The sequence below is a fragment of the Olea europaea genome, unplaced genomic scaffold, assembly GCF_002742605.1.
Source record: "Olea europaea var. sylvestris unplaced genomic scaffold, O_europaea_v1 scaffold3221, whole genome shotgun sequence".
Lineage (NCBI taxonomy): Eukaryota > Viridiplantae > Streptophyta > Magnoliopsida > Lamiales > Oleaceae > Olea > Olea europaea.
In genome coordinates, this window is record NW_019251066.1 from 1 (window position 1) to 17937 (window position 17937).

The following is a 17937-nucleotide window of genomic DNA, read 5'->3' on the forward strand; positions in this document are numbered from 1 at the left end:
ACTTTTGTTAATTTGAATTCTCAAACAAGATTCATAATCGGACTTAAGCATATGTAATTGACACTCCACATTTTTTCTGTGTAAGGCCAACCAAACTTCATAACACTTTGAATATTTCGTTACTAGCCGTTTCTTTTGAATTTGGGACCAAATAGCAAATGTTTAAAAGTTAAGGGATCCAGCTGTATACAATCCATACTTTGAGAGTCCAAATTGCAATTTTAAATAAATGAAGTATCTAGGTTCCATGAGTAGTAATCGAGAATATTGTCTCCATTGGAGGAGAAAGATATTTTATTAAAGGTTCTTGAGTTGAGGAGGAGGGAAATTAAAAAAACTTGGGGGAATTTTGTCTTACATATATTTATATTAAAAACATGTCATAGTGACATAGTCTAATAAAAATGGTTGTTTATACTTAATTTTTCTAATTCTTCCAAGTCTTTATTTTGTTCATAAGGATTCTCTCTATTGGCCTCAGATCCGGTCAGATCATATGATTATTTCTCTAATAAAACTAGGAAAAAATCTAGTATCCTACATTTCTTACGTAGAGGTACATTATTATAAGTTCTCCGTTTAGTTATTATGCTAGATCTTTATTGAGGATTACAAGTATTTATTTCTAAAATGAGCTTTTATTTCTAGTTACCAGTAGATTACACCCTCCTCCTATTTGTATTTTTTCTAAACTCTTAAACTATATATATTATTATATGTGTTTTTTAAGGAAAAATTGTCTAGACAATCAAAGAAAAGTCAAGCAAAAAAGTTTCCAGGATAAATAATAAAAACCTGGTATTCTCTTATGCATACACATTAAATCGCACGCTTACACACCAATTGTTTCGAGAGAAATTAGGGAGGAAAAATAAAACAAAAGTTTTGTTTTGGGTTTCGGAATATTTACTAAGCTTTTTCGAGGTTTTTCAAGAAACTTCAATGCCTCTTTTTGTTCATTTTCTTATTTCAAATTTAGAGCTCTCTATGAAGGTAAACATGTTGCACATAATTTAGTAAGCTCTCTACAAAGATGAACATGTTACATATAATTTAGCTATGATTTTCTTTTCAAACAATTGGGTTGTTTGTGCGCGCATCAGGTGGCAGTGTGTGCTTTAGTATATGTATATAGGGATAACTAGGTTTTCGCTTTTTGTTTTGAAAACTTTCTTTTGTTTAACTTTACTTTGCATGCAAGAAGACTCATTATTTCTTTAAAACACAACACATATATGATATATCTGTATGTTTTCTTGTATATAAAGCCTGTCAAACATATATATAACCTGTGTAATATACATAAATTTTTTTGAAAAAAAAAAAAAAAAATTCTTTTGTTGATTAACTGACCAACTTGGTTTAATATTGCATTATACCCCCACAGTGGTAAAATTGAATTAGCACAGCGAATTTCTAATGAGAGCTGCCCAACTACATATCTTTCTTTTGTTGATTAACTGACCGATTGCATTATACCCCCACAGTGGTAAAATAATTGTGGAAGTTAAACTTGTCCTTAATCTAGGACGAGTATGAATTTTCTTGATCATTTTTGGACGCATTATGAATAAAAGTAGGAATTGTGCAAGTAATTATTATAAATAATTTTTGACCTGAGGACGTTTAGTGTTGATTTATTTCTTCTTACTCTGGTTGTAACAAGTTCTGCAATAATATGAATGATAGTGCTATTTTCAGTTTCTAATGAGGCAATTATTCCATCATATTTATTGATGTTCAATATACACTCATGGTGTTCACTAGTAGATCATTCCTATATTGCGTCACATGTGAAAGTCACCAGCACTCTTCATCATGAACGCTTACCATATGCTTTTATGTAAGAAGTTAGGATATACTTTGTTCGAACTACCTATTAGGATCAGATTTTGGAATGTAACTCTGTCAAAATCTTTAAATTTTTCTCGCCTTGTCGACTTTTGTCCAGAAATGGTCAAATGTACTGGAAAGTCAAAGACTGCGTTCAGGAAGGAGTTGTGGTCCTTTATAATCTTTGTCGGAAAAGCATGAAAAGACCTAGAGCTTGTACAGGAACCCCAGGCAACTAGTCACCCAAAGTTGCGATATATATCACCTTCTACTTGGATTGACAAGGCACTATGATGTGATTGAATAGCGCGTCTATTGGCACGTGGGTTCTGGCACTATTCAATGTGCACAATTTATTTAAGCCATCACTTGTGTCAATTGAGATTAATGCTAATATTTTCTTGTCACGTGATTGATCAATGCAATACAGGTTTGACTGAACATGATGTCATTAACTAGGCAACTTTTCTTTAATCAAATAATGAGAAGATTTTATTGTCCAGTATTCATGGAGATAGATTCTATGTTTTCATGTAGTATAATCTGTGCAGCATGGGTTTATCGACCTGTAAAATTGTATTGGATGTCCTCAACTGCATGTTTGGTTTGGAAGAGTAATTTTTCATAATTCAACTAGCTGTTAACCTTAACTGTACTCTATGACAGTATTAGCCCTACACACTGTTTTTCACTTTCTTCCCAACTGGACGTAGTCCTTTTGTAAATTCAGTTGCAAACATCATACGATCATTTCTACCTGCCGCATCACTGTAGATTTTTATGCTATGGAAGGGTGTAAAGCCAAGCAAAGGAATGTATTTTTTTACTTTTAAAAGAAATAAAAACGTAGAACCCCTTTGATAATCTTGTCTCCAATGACATAACTGGGATCCAAGTGGTAGAAAAAAGATGATCTATCTGAATATATGTGCAAGTCAAGATAATTTGTATTTCTCATTAATCGGTGAGTTAGTAAACTGAGGAATTAGTAAAAAGGAAAGTGATAGTTGACATAAAATAAAAGATTTGGTTACATATTTATGGTTTTGTCAGTAAATTGTCTGACCACGAGAAAAAAATAAGGCTTCCTATCAAAAAATTATTTAAATGAGAGATATGTGTAACTTATACACTGATGAAAGGCATTAAATGATGTTGCTTATATACCAACGATATTTATATTTTTAAGTTGTAAATATATGGTGTGTACAGTCTACTGATTCTTAATCTAGTACTTCAATTTCTTATGTCTTTTTGTGATTTATTACAAATTTTCTTCTTTCTCCTTTTACGTAGGGGGCCTGGGGAATGTATGTTAGTTGGCAATTTATTAGATATCTATTAACGTGTAGGGGAAATGATATGAGCATTCATCTTTCATTAGAACTTCAACTGCTGCTTATTTATTTACTTATTTTTGTTTTGGTGACCGCAGGTTCACTTCTGTAATGAAAGGAAACGGGAATCTGTAGCCTTGGGTGTTTGCTTGAAAAATGAAGTGGAAATAAAAGGTCCATCAAATATTTATGACATGAAAACTATTTATATATGAAAATATTGTGACTGATTGTCTATCACTCGTGGTTCATGATTGTTTTTCCTTCAAATACAACTTACATACTCTTCCATCAAAATTAATCGTCTACAAACCAATAAAAAAATGACTAAATGGAAAATTATGAACATTCAAAGCGAGATTTATTTTTCATTAGCCCTGTCTTTTTTTATTTTTAAATTTTGTAGATGATTTGTTGAATCATCTTTGTGCCTTTTTGGCTAAGCTTGGTCACATATGAATGTGTCGTTACCATTTGGGAGTTTACCTTTGATTGGAGTAGAGATTGGATAAAAATGAGAGTCTACGAGGAAGTTACGCTCACCCATATGTTTAACTATTCATTTGAAAAATCAGGTGATAAAGTTTTTTCTTTCATAAATTAGGTGTATTCCACTCTATCCTATTTAACAGTCACTACCGACTCTCTCTCTAGTCATCTATAACTCTCTAGCAGAACTCTTATTGTATATCGTTGGCACCCAATACCCTCGCTCATCATTGTTGCTCAATGTCGCTCGCCACACCGACTCAGATTTCATCTTAGTCATCACTGGAATCACAACCACAATGTGATATATCATTTATATTTACATGTGATATTTAGTGCTGTAGATCTAGAGGAGTTTGATGGAGCTATAGAGGAGGAGGAGAGGGCCAACTCTGGTGAATTTTGTGAGGATGAGGGGGGTCGGAGGGTGGTGGTTAACATCGATGGTGGAGGTGGAGGTGGAGGTGGAGGGCGAGTGTAATATCTCCAAAATCGTTTATAGTCATTAATAATGAAATTAAGACCTTCGTGTAAGAGGATGAAAGTTGGAGAACCAAATTACGTATTGACCAATAGACGAGGGACACATGCAATTTCTTGAAATATAGATTTATATATGAACATGATTTTGATAAGAGAATATGTAAATACCTTATAAGTTAATGATAAATTAAGAAAATTCCTTCCTTGCTAACTTTTATCATGTACGTGTCACGCTTTTCATGGTTAAATGAGAGATTTAAGAAATGATTATAGAAAATGATAAATTTTTATGTTAATTATTTTAGTTAAAAACAATTTAAGGAAATTGGCATAAATCAAGATGAATTATATATATAGTGATACCATTATAATACATTCCTTTTGTACTCCTAAATGCACATATAAATATTAGACGAAAATGCACTCAAACACACAACTTATTGTTTTATAAAAAAAGTTAAATTCTTCTCTACGTATTTACGACAACTTTTTTGAAATTATCGAGGTTAGTCTGTTAGTGTAGTCATACGTTGTATGTTAAATTGTTTTTCATACATACGAAATTCGGTTTATAAATATGATATGGGTCCTATATGTTTAAGTTCAAATGGATCGGAATTTGTAGCGCTACACACGAAAATTATAACAACGAAGTACGATTCTTCATTTTCATCTCCCGATGTAGGTTATGATTAGGTGTGTGGATTATGGCCACTTAGGTTTGGTTTCTAACCCCAATGCCTTTCTATGTACTTAGAATTCCTAAATTTTAGATATGAATTGTAATTTACATTGCTCACTTATTGGGACTTTATCTTATTATTTATGATTTTTCATTTTTTAGGGAATTGAGGTTCGAGGTACAGGAGTTTTGGAATTGGTCTCCAGTGGTATAATAAAGATATTATTAAACAATTTATTATTTTACGTTTATGTTTAGTAATTCTTTTTCAATTATTATAATTGGGACAAAAGCTATATTTTTATGAAAGCTTAGTTTCTATTTTAGGATGCATATTTTAATGACCAAAGGGTAAGTTTTGGATCATTACAGCGAGGGTGGTGGTTAACGTCAATGGTAGAGGTGGAGGGAGTCAAATGACTGGGGAAGGAAGGTTTAGATGTGCCGCAGATAGTAGGGATGAGGTGAGGGTATTGTGGTGTGGTAGTGAACGTAGATGGTGATGGTTACAATGAAGATGACGGTGGAAGGAGAAGTTCAAATGATTGTGGGGACGAAGGTTCAAATGCATCATTAGAGGTGGGAAGGGGGGGTGGGTGTTGTGGTTGATATGAAAATTGATTGTGATTATTTAATAGCAGCACTATTTGTACAGAAAACAATTTGTCAAAGAATTTAAAGACCATATACGGTCCATGGGGTGCGCGGTTATATTTTTTTTTATATAAAACTTACATGGATCCTACCCCATGTGAGTTTTCTGGATTTATTATGTGGAAAAAATCAGAATTTTTCATTATTTAGCCCTTGTTTGAGTCCCATTTTTGCCAAGAAAATGCATTTTTAAATAGTGTAATGATGTGAAATGTGTGATTAAAAAATAAGGAAAAGTTTTAGATTTTCGTGTAATATTATTTTATTAAAAAATGTGTGATTGAAATGATGTCAAAATACTGTTTAAGAATGCATTTTTAAAAAAAAAAAAAAAAAAGGGGACTCAAACAAGGCTTTAATTGGGTAATTTGTAGTGTTCTAAAAAGCATGCATTGGCAGTATGTGCTAAATTAAGCGGTCAACTATTAAGTTGATCGCTTAATGCGTGACTAAGTGTGTCTAGGCACGTTTTATTATTTATTACTTTTATTTTTTTAAAGCATTTTTATTTGACTCTAGTTTTAAGTTTTTAAATGTTTTATCTAACAAAAGTCGAAAATAACTTTATCCGATAAAGAGTTAAACAAGATTTAAGTTACGGGATCCACAATTTTTTATCTACCTGTTTCATCAACTTTTATCAAATTTTAATAAAAATCTAATTTTAATCTTCATAAAAAAGGGGCATAGTATTTTATAATTTTAGATGTTTTGGTATATATTGTTTTAATTATCAAATGATTTTTATAATGATTAAAAATTTAAAATAATATTAAAAATAAGAAAATACATTTTTACTCATAGGCCTACCCTAGCTTGAAGTTTGGCTTCTATGTCTAGTTGTGCTTTATGCTTTTTGAAATACTGGTAATTTGTGACCAATGAATAATTTGTGATTTAAAAAAATGTACGATCTGTGACCAGATTTATAATTGTGACACACAAATTATGTTTTAGTGATTATGACCTTGTGTATTTGTGATTAGTGTATTTTTGTCTATATAATTAATCGATAGGTCACAAAATTTCATGAGATGTCACAATCACTTAAATTTTTAAACTTCTCCACAAGTTTTATACAAAAATTGGAATGAGATAAAATTTTCATGCTCATTATATCGATTTAACTCATCTTGACATTACTCGAGTGTCACTTGGTTATTGGTATTCCTCTAGGTGGAATTTATCCTTTTACTAGATGAACGATGTTTGAGTTTTTTTCTAATAATTAGTGATGATGAGACTTAAATATTTATATGCTACCATACAACATATTAACCGTTTAAATATTAGTTATAGATTTTTTAACATAATAATACTATCTACCATCAACAGTACTAGAACATCAGTTTATGTGTCTACACTTTATAGATTCAATTAAATGAGTTGTGTGATTTTACATTTAAAATGAACCTCTCATTTAATACCATGTAATTATCATTTAAGTTGGTATGGAATTGTTGGCGTAAGCTGTAAAAGAGAGTTAATTGGGGCTGTAATCTTCTAATTAGAGTAGTAATTTTTTCTCTAATTATAGTTTTAACATTATTAGTTGGAAGTAGCCAATATAGACTTACCCGGCTACTATATGTATTTCTCCATCTCTATATTATTGAAACATACCAGAAAATTGCAGAAATATACCTTACAAACTATCATGGTATCAAAGTAGACGGTTCTCCGTCCTTTGATATTGTAACCTCCTAAACCATAGTTTTTCCGCCCTACAATTCCATGGCTGATGCTGGTTCCAATTCTGGTGAGTCTCCACCAGCTACTACCTTGACAGAACTAACCGTGAAGATGACTGAGGCCTTGAATAAAGTTTTGGCCCTGACACCAACAGCAGATGTGTGTGCTGTACCTATTTGCATTAAACTGGATGGATCCAATTATGCCCTATGGTCCCAAGTGGTTGAGATGTATATCGCAGCCAAGGATAAATTGGGATATATTAATGGTGACCTTCCTCAGCCATCTGAGATGGATCCCACGTTCAGGCGATGGCGAACTGATAACGCAATCGTCAAAGGATGGCTAATTAACTCTATGGAAGCCTCTCCTATCAGTACCTTCATTTGGTACCCAACCGCCAAGCAAGTGTAGGATGCTATTGCCCCAACATTCTTTGACGGAAGTGATACCTCCCAAGTCTATGAACTCCGCAGGCGAGTAAGCAGGCTTAAGCAAGCTGGTGGTTCGCTAGAAATTTTTTATAATGAATTGCAGGGCCTTTGGCGAGAAATTGATTTTCGCTGTCCAGATCCCATTGAGTGCCCAATTGATGTGAAACATTATAAATCCATCCTTCAAGAAGACAGGGTGTATGTTTTCTTACACGGACTTGATGGCCTCCTGGAACATATTCGGAGTAGAGTATTACAGATGAAACCTTTTTCCTATAGTAGAGCAAGCACATGCCTATGTCCAAAGAGTAGCGGTTCAACAAGCTGTGATGATAGAGTCTGGAGGCACAGAGGACATATCTAGAGCAGTCTTGGCGTCCAAAAGCTTCAAGAATGGCTCGAGTTCAGCCTCTAATGTTGGGCCTTTGTCTTTGAACAGCAACAGGTCAAATGCTAGTTCTCATCAAAGGCAAAGATCGATACAGAGGGGACCAAATGCTCTCATTGTGGGAACACTAATCACACACATAACACGTGCTTTAAATTAAACGGATATCCAAATTGGTGGCATGATCTTCAAGCCAAGAAGAGGGGTGATGGAGCCACTAATGATGCTAATACTGGTAAGGATGTTGCTGTAGTAGAACCGCACTCGTCCCTCATTTCGACCGAACCTCCCACCTCCACTTCAGGTATGGCCTTGCTCGGGTTTAATAACAGTAATGATTGCAATACATGGATTCTTGATTCCGGAGCAACTAACTATATAACATTTGATGTACGAGATTTTTGTCAACATACTCCTCCTTGGCGGGCTAGTATTGCCAATGCCAATGCAGGTATCTCTTCGGTAGAAGGGACTATCATTATAATGTTATTACCAACTTTATCACTATCTAATACCTTACTTGTGCCTTCCCTTTCTCATAAGTTGATTTATTTCAGTCAAATTACTAAAGAGCTCAATTGTACTGTACTTATTCACTCGGAATATTGTCTTATTCAAGATATTATCTCGAATGAGATAATTGAGCGTGGTACTAAGAGGGGGGACTCTATTATATGGATGATTTCAACGTGGATTGAGTACATCATGTTGGTTAACTGAGCGATAGCAAGGCAAAATAGATTTGGCTTTGGCACCGTCGGCTAAGTCATCCTTCGTTTGGTTATTTGCAACATTTGTTTCCTGACTTATTTTCGGAATTGTCTATTTCGGATTTAAGTGTGAAACTTGTATTTTAGCTAAAAGTCATCGAGTACCCTATCCATTACATATGAATAAGAGTGAAGTTCTATTCGCATTAGTTCACTCTAATGTGTGGGAGGCCTTTCCCAAAACCTAATTTGTCTGGTTTCCTTTAGTTTGTGATTTTTGTTGATGACTGTTCTCGAATGACTTAGCTATATCTATTGAAACAGAAAAATGAGATCTTGATTACTTTTCAATCTTTTCATGATATGATTCGGACTCAGTACTCAGCTAAGCTTTAGATCCTTAGGTCGGATAATGGTGGTGAGTATGTAAATCATAAATTTTATGAGTGCTTTCATTATCACAGATTGATTCACGAAACATCATGTCCTTAGACACCTCAGAAAAGTGGTATAGCAGAGCGAAAAAATCGCCACATTCTTGAAACGGCTAGAGCATTTCTACTTGGGGCACACGTTCCAAGTTCTTACTAGTCAAATGTGATGACTACCACTGTGCACCTAATCAATGGAATGCCATCCAAAGTACTCAAGTTCAAGACTCCATTGCAAACTCTGTCGACATATGTTGCCTTACCCACATCATTGATGACTCCACCTCAAATCTTTGGGTATATTTCCTTTGTACATGATAAGTGTATAAAAATACACTTTGTAGATCTAAAAATATAGACATTTAATAGTTATTTAAAGCAATTATAGCCTAATTTGTTGTATATTTCATTTATTAGGTAAAACTCGATGGTTGGAAGTTAAACTGAAAGAAAGAAGCGAAAAATGGTGAAGTACAAAATTGAGGACCAAATTGCAAATATCCAACGGTTAAATTCGACCACAATAGATATTTTAAAAATTGATGGGAGTCAATTGGATACAATTAGAAGTCAAAAAGGAATGAAATATCATCAGAATATTACCTTAAATCGACTTCCAATCACATGATATATTTTCCAGATTTTTAGTCAAAGATTGCCACCAATTTTTGACATAGTTAACGTACGAATTGGAAAATATCTATTTCTAAAAAAATTGTAGCCCTTTAAGTTAACTTTTCAACTCATTTTGAATCAACTCAATAGGATATCGAAAGACAAAGTTATGATCAAAATACTGACTGCTGTGCAGAGACAAAAAATTCGCGTGCGAGTATAACTTTCCTTATTCGATTGAAACTCTTTTGGAAACCAATTTGGGCGTGATTTTTTACCAATTTTCGACCACTACAGATACCTAACAGGAGAATACACAAAGGGGGCTTTCATACATATCTCTTATACATAACATACTCCAATATTCATCGATTATCATCATCAAAGGAGGAAAATTTATTGTTTTTGTGAGAGAATTGAAGGGGACTTGCAAGAATTCAATCAAGTGAAGATTCAAACTTGGTATTGGACAAAGAAGAGAGAGCGTAAGTGGAGATTTATTAAGAAACCATTGAAGAGATTCAAGATTTCAAGATTTGTCTCCATCTTCTCAATTCATCAAAAATTCGAGTTATGTCTTTCCACTTATATATGATTTCTTGTAATTTAAATATGTTAGGCTAATTTTTCATATTTACTAGGATGTGATGAACCATTTTTATGAATTTTTAATTTGAATAATTTAATTGACGTTAATTTGTTTAATTATTTGGATGTTTATTATCGTTTTCATGCTTTTCAATTAATTGGTCATTAGTTAAATTGTTTGTAAATTTTGTTTTCATCGAGAAAGACAATAAGATCATTAGCACAAAATGATAAATATTGTGAGGTTCGATAGAGGATAGAGATATACATCTATGCTTCATATGGTTTTTAGAAGATGTTCTAGCTCGTTTTATGCATTTATCATGTTCGCATCTTTCATCGAGGGATAGGAAGGTCGCATGAGGGGAATATATTTGATAACTATTGAGAGAGGTTTTCAATTAAAATAGGAACATTGACCAACAATCATGATTTCAAATTGTCAATTTAAATTGTCGAACTAAAAATAGAGTAGGAAGGGGGATTCCACATTTTAGCAATACTTCTCGCAAATTTGATAAACTCTTACTTACTTTCTATTTAGTTGATAGATTTAATAGTGTTAGTTACAACTCGACCTTGCTATTCGATTGAGGGAATTATTAGCTTTAACTCAATCAAACACATAGTCTTCGTAGGTTCGATACTCTACACATCACTTTATTACTTGTTTACGATCCCGTTCACTTGCGGGTAATCAAACGACCAAGTTTTTTTGCTCCGTTGCCGGGGACTATTGTTTTTTATTAGATTTAGTTAATTTTAACTTTAATATGATTTTTTTATTTTTTTTATTTTTAGTTTAGTTCATTAATTTATTAAATTTTTACAGTGTTTCTTGCTTTCTTTTTCAAGACTGTGTATGCGAAGTTCGAGAATTGGTGATCTTGCTCAATTTGACCCAGAAATCGAACGAACATTCAACTTTCGAAGAAGACAACAGTTTGAAACACATCAAAAACAGAAAGATGAAGACATAGCAAACGAAAATCCGAATCAAATAGCCATCGGGGCTAATTTAGGAGTAGCACAACCGAATATCGCTGTAGTGAATGAAAATGCAATGCTGATGGGAGAGTATATGGTTCCACCGGTAGTGGAAAGCCAGTCTAGTATTGTATATCTGGCGTTTGGTTAGGCAAACTTCCACTTGAGGACAGATGTCATCAACATGTTCCAAAATGCGCTACAATTTTTTGGGAAAGCTACAGAAAATCCCAATGCTCATATATCAAGATGTCTAGACATGTGTGCAACAATTGAGTATCCGGGAGTTTCAAGCGAAGCAATTAGACTAAGGCTCTTTCCACACACATTAAGGAATTCAGCAACGGAATGGTTAGACACTTGCCCACCGCAGAGCATCACAACATGGAACCAATTGAGTCAGAAATTTTTTAACAAATATTTCCCACCAAAAAGGATTGCAAAGCTAAGGGATGAGATCACCACTTTTCAGCAAATGGACTCATAATACTATTCAGAGGCTTGGGAACGATACAAGGGTTTACTTCGCCAGTGCCTACTACACGGATTGCAGAAGTGGCTTCAAGTGCAATACTTTTACATTGGTTTGAACCCGATTAGCAGGGCTAACGTAGACTCTGCGTGCGATGGTTCCATCACAAAAATAACCGCGGACCAGGTCTACCAAATCATGGAGGATTTGGCATTTACTAGTGCATTTTGGCCTACTGAAAGAACGAGTGGAAAGAAAGCTGCTGGGGTATTCGAAGTTGATTCTTTAACAACACTTTTAGCACAATTGGCATCATAGACACAGAAGGTAGATCAGATGAGTGTAGCTCAGACAGTGAGATCGAAATGCAAACATTGTGGAGGGAACCATGAGAGTGTTGATTGTAACGTAGGATCTCCTTTTTCTCAGACGATAGAAGACATGAACTACACTTAGAACTTTCAAAGGCAACAACACAATCCAAATCCTAACACATATTACCCAGGCTGGAGAAATCACCCAGGTTTTTAATGGAGTAATAATCAGGGAGCTCACATTGCGCCACAGCAGACCGCACCACTCGAACTTCAGTAGAACGAGAAGAAGTCTTCGTTAGAAGATCTTGTGACTAAGTTAGCAGAAATGTCCACTCAACATATGCAGAGAACGGATAAGAGCTTGCAAGTTCAGGGTGCTGCCATAAAAAATTTGGAGAATCAAATGGGACAAATAGCTAAGGCACTCTCAGAAAGACAACAAGGAGCATTGCCAAGCGACACTAAGATAAATCTTAAGCAGTAGGTAATGGTAGTAAAAGTTGTAGAGAATGAGGAGGTTGGGGCAATGACTATACGCAGTGGGATTCAACTTCTAGAAATCACAGTCGAAAGACGGGTCAAAGTAAATGAAAAAGTACCTTCCATAGATGAGGAGCAAGTGGTTAAATTTGAACGGCCAGATAAAATAGTTCCATATCAAGAGTCAGAAAATCTAAAGGTTAAGGCAACCGTTCCTGTCAAACCTTATGGGTTTCCTGTCCCGTTTCCACAGAGATTACAAAAGAGGAAGTTGAAAGAACAATTTGCAAAGTTCTTGGATATCTTCAGGAAGTTTCATGTCAATATCCCATTGATTGAAGCTTTATCTCAAATACCAAACTATGCAAAAATTTTGAAGGAGATCCTATCGAAAAAGAGAAGGCTTATAGATTTTGAGATCATCAAGTTAAATGAGGAGTGTAGTGCCATCTTGCAGAACAAATTACCTCATAAGCTACAAGATCCAGGGAGTTTCAAATACCTTGCTCAATAGGGAATGATTCGAATTTTAATTGCTTATGCGACTCAGGAGCAAGTATAAACTTAATGCCTTTCTCTGTATACAAGAAATTAGGATTGGAAGAGTTAAAGGACACATCCATCTCCCTTTAATTGGTAGATAGATCAATTAAATACCCACGAGGAGTGGTTGAGAACGTGCTCATTAAAGTGGGCAATTTCATATTTCCCATTGATTTTGTTGTCCTAGATATAGAGGAGCCATGGGATGCAGCGTTACTTATCTTGGGCAGATCCTTTCTATCAACAAGCCGAGCTGTCATGGACTTTGAAAGTGGCGAATTGACATTGAGAGTGGAAGATAAATAAGAGAAGTTTAAGATCTACAACACTATCGAGAATCCAGTACATAGAGAGATCAATAAAAAAGCTAAGGAGGAGTGCAATTATGTTACTGCAAAGGTGCAACAAGGCTGGAAGGAGACAAAGCCTAAAAATTTAGGAAGCCTTGGACGAGAGGGGAACGGAGGGTTCAAGGTTTGGAAGACAAAACAAGGATGCAAAGCCGGAAATTGCAAGGAGTGCAAAAACTCAAGATACATGTTTAAACCACCCTAATCAATTCCTTCACACAGTCTAGCTAAAGACTATAAATTAAGCGCTTATTGGGAGGCAACCTAATCTTCTAACCCTTTTATTTATTTTGCTTTCTGCATCGCATAGCATATAGATTTATTTTGACTATTTGGTTGCATTAGATTTAGGCACGTTTTAATTTGTAGGGTATCACCATCCTTAATATTCCACTTAGGCCATTGAATTTATTGTTGGTATTTTGATTGTTTGGGCTAAGTAACACATGTTCTAGGTTATTTGATTTTTAATGTTTGATTTAACTGCTATGTCAGGAACATGATGTCGTGGAACACTCAAACCAATATAGACCAAAGGAGAAATATGATGACAGAGATTGTCGAGCCGTCATCCATAGTGTCTCACATATTCAACAGAAAACTTCGGGGAGTATTTTCTTCCTTTTCTTCCCCAGTCCCTTACACTCTTACTTTTGCTTTATGATATTGAAGACAATGTCGGGTTCAAGTTTGGGGGTGAAAAAAACATTGAGTTTTTGGTTTTCATATGCTTGTTTGTTTTGGTGCGTTTGTTTAGTAATACTTAAAAAAAAAACAAATTTATTTTTTATTTTTTATTAGGTTGTGTGCTTGTGTGGGTTGGATAGCCTGGTCGGCAATGATGATCTAAATTGAGATTTAGTGTTAATTTATGAACTGTGGATATGTTGCATGCTAGAGTGATTGAAGTTTAACTTTGCAAAACTTGATATTATACGCGCACTAGAATTGAGTTTGACATTATGATGAAATGAGTTGTTTCGTGCTCTTGATAGGTGGATTTAGTTGGACATAGATGCTTTACCCAAACTATACTAAACTAATTATCATTAGACCAAATTTAGCACAGTTTGGGGTGATTTCACTATCGTAAGAAAATACGAAGTGGCCAGGGATTCCTTGTGTGAAAAAAAAAATGTCTGAATTGTCTGAGATGAATATGATAAAATTGGGTGAAAGTCTTGAGTTGAAGGTCAGTTTTCTTGAATAGGTGTATGATAAGGGGCATTGCACTGATCAAGACATATATTTTAGAATTTAAAATTTCTCTTTGAAGCCTTTATGACTCGAGCAATTAAGCTAGCAAGGGTATTTTAAAACTTGATGCCTTAAAGTCATTTGACTTGGGAGTTATCGGCCTAAAACTCGTTACAGGGGTCATTTAGAAAGCAATCAGAGATGAAGTTGCCCTTGAAATAAACACGAAAATAAATAAATAATTGATCTCTTCGAAACTTTTTGACTCGGGTTATTAAGCCTATAAAGGTGTTTAAAAATCTGGTGTTCTAAAGTCGTCTGATTTGGGAGTTATCGGCTTAAAGTCTGCTACATGGATCATCTAGAAAGCTTAAAGGGGAGTTAAAAATAATAATAAATAAATAAAAATAAAAGTGCATTAAATGCCTTGTTAAGTCCTAACACTTGTTCGAGGGAATGACTTTCGATGAAGGATAATTAGCCTAGTTGAGTCTTAGCTGTCGAAGCAATCAAATAGTTGGAGAATCCTTATTCATTGATGTGTTGACTTATAACAAGTAACGTCTACCTGAATTGAAGAGAGTGAGGATAGTAATGAAAAAATTCAACCTTAGATTACACATTGGAAATTAGCCTAGTTGAGTCTTGGCTGTCGAATCAATCAAATAGTTGGAGAATCCTTATTCATTGATGTGTTGACTTACAACAAGTAACGTCTACCTGAATTGAAGATAGTGAGGATAGTAATGAAAAAATTCAACCTTAGATTACACACTGGAAAAAGAGTGAAAAAGAATTAGTTTGGGGGTGTGTGAATCTTACAAGAGATGAAATAATATATTTGACCACTAAGGGTCGGGAATTGGAACAACTTGTGAAGTCATTAATGTCTACCTAGTTCTTCATACACACACGTCGATTTTGCATTAAAAAAAGTGGATATTGGTTTGGTATTGTGACTTTGAAACAGTTTGTAAATTTAATACGATGATCTCCATTCCCGATGTAAAAAGCTAGATCATCCAATCAAAATATTTTACATGTTTGTTTATTTGTTAAGTTAAGTTATGATTTTGTTTGAGGACAAACAAATGTTTAAGTTTGGGGGTGTTTGATAAGTGTATTTTATACACTTATGTAAACTTAAAAATATAGACATTTAATAGTTCTTTAAAGCAATTATAGCCTAATTTGTTGTATATTTCATTTATTAGGTAAAACTCAATAGTTGGAAGTTAAACTGAAAGAAAGAAGTGAAAAATGGCGAAAAACGATGAAGTACAAAGTTGATGACCAAATTGCAAATATTCAATGGTTGAATTGGACCATAAGAGATATTTTAAAGATTGATGGGAGTCAATTGGATGCAATTAGAAGTAAAAAAGGAATGGAATATCATCAGAATATTACCATAAATCGACTTCTAATCACATTATATATTTTCCAGATTTTTAGTCAAGGATTTACCACCAACTTTTGACATGGTTAACGTCCGAATTGGAAAATATCTATTTCCAGAAAAATTGTAGCCCTTTTAGTTATCTTTCCAACGCATTTTGAATCAACTCAATCGGATATTGAGAGACAAAGTTATGATCAAAATACTGATTGCTGTGTAGAGATAAAAAAATCCGCGCGCGAGTATAACTTTCCTTATTCTATTGGAACTCTTTTGGAAACCAATTTGGACGTGATATTTTGACCAATTTTCGACCACTACAGATACCCAACAGGAGAATACACAAAGGGGGCTTTCATACATATCTTTTATACATAACATACTCCAATATTTATCAATTATCATCATCAAACGAAGAAAATTCATTGTTTTTGTGAGAGAATTGAAGGGGACTTGCAAGAATTCAATCAAATGGAGATTCAAACTTGGTATTGGACAAAGAAGAGAGAGCGTAAGTGGAGATTTATTGAGAAACCATTGAAGAGATTCAAGATTTCAATATTTGTTTTCATCTTCTCAATTTATCAAAAATTCGGGTTATATCTTTCCACTTATATATGATTTCTTGTAATTTAAATATGTTAGGCTAATTTTTCATATTTACTAAGATGTGATGAACCCTTGTTATGAATTTTTAATTTGAATAATTTAATTGACGTTAAATTGTTTAATTGTTTGGATATTTATTATCGTTTTCATACTTTTCAATTAATTGGTCATTAGTTGAATTGTTTGTGAATTTTGTTGTCATCGAGAGAGAAAATAGGATCATTAGCACAAAATGATAAATATTGTGAGGTTCGATAGATGATTGAGATATACATGTATGCTTTACATGGTTTTTATGAATGATTTAGCTCGTTTAATGCATTTATCATGTTCGTATCTTTTATCGAGAGATAGGAAGGTCACATGAGGGGAATAGATTTAAAGGCTATGGAGAGAAACTTTTAGATAAAATAGGAAAATTAACCAACAAACATAATGTTAAATTGTCAATTTAAATTGTTGAACTAAAATGGAGTAGCAAGGGGGATTCCACATCTTAGCAATACTTCTCGAGTGTCGAACCCACGAGGACTATGTGTTTGATCGAGTTAAAACTAATAATTCCCTTAATCGAATAGCAAGGTCGAGTTGTAACTAACACTATTAAATCTATCAACCAAATAGAAAGCAAAGTAAAAGTTTATCAAATTTGCGAGAAGTATTGCTACTCTATTTTAGTTCAGCAATTTAAATTGACGATTTGAAATCATGTTTGTTGGTTAATGTTCCTATTTTATTTAAAAGTTTCTCTTGATAGCCTTTAAATTTATTCTCCTCATGTGACCTTCCTATCTCTCGATGAAAGATACGAACATGATAAATACATTAAACGAGCTAAAACATCCATAAAAACCATGTGAAGCATACATGTATATCTTTATCATCTATCGAACCTCACAATATTTATCATTTTGTGTTAATGATCCTATTGTCTCTCTTGATGACAACAAAATTCACAAACAATTCAACTAATGGTCAATTAATTGAAAAGCATGAAAATGATAATAAACATCCAAACAATTAAATAAATTAACGTCAATTAAATTATTCAAATTAAAAATTCATAACAAGGGTTCATCACATCCTAGCAACTATGAAAAATTAGCCTAACATATTTAAATTGCAAGAAATCGTATATAAGTAGAAAGACATAATCCGAATTTTTGACAAATTGAGAAGATGAAGACAAATCTTGAATCTTTTCAATGGTTTCTTAATAAATCTCCACTTGCGCTCTCTCTTCTTTG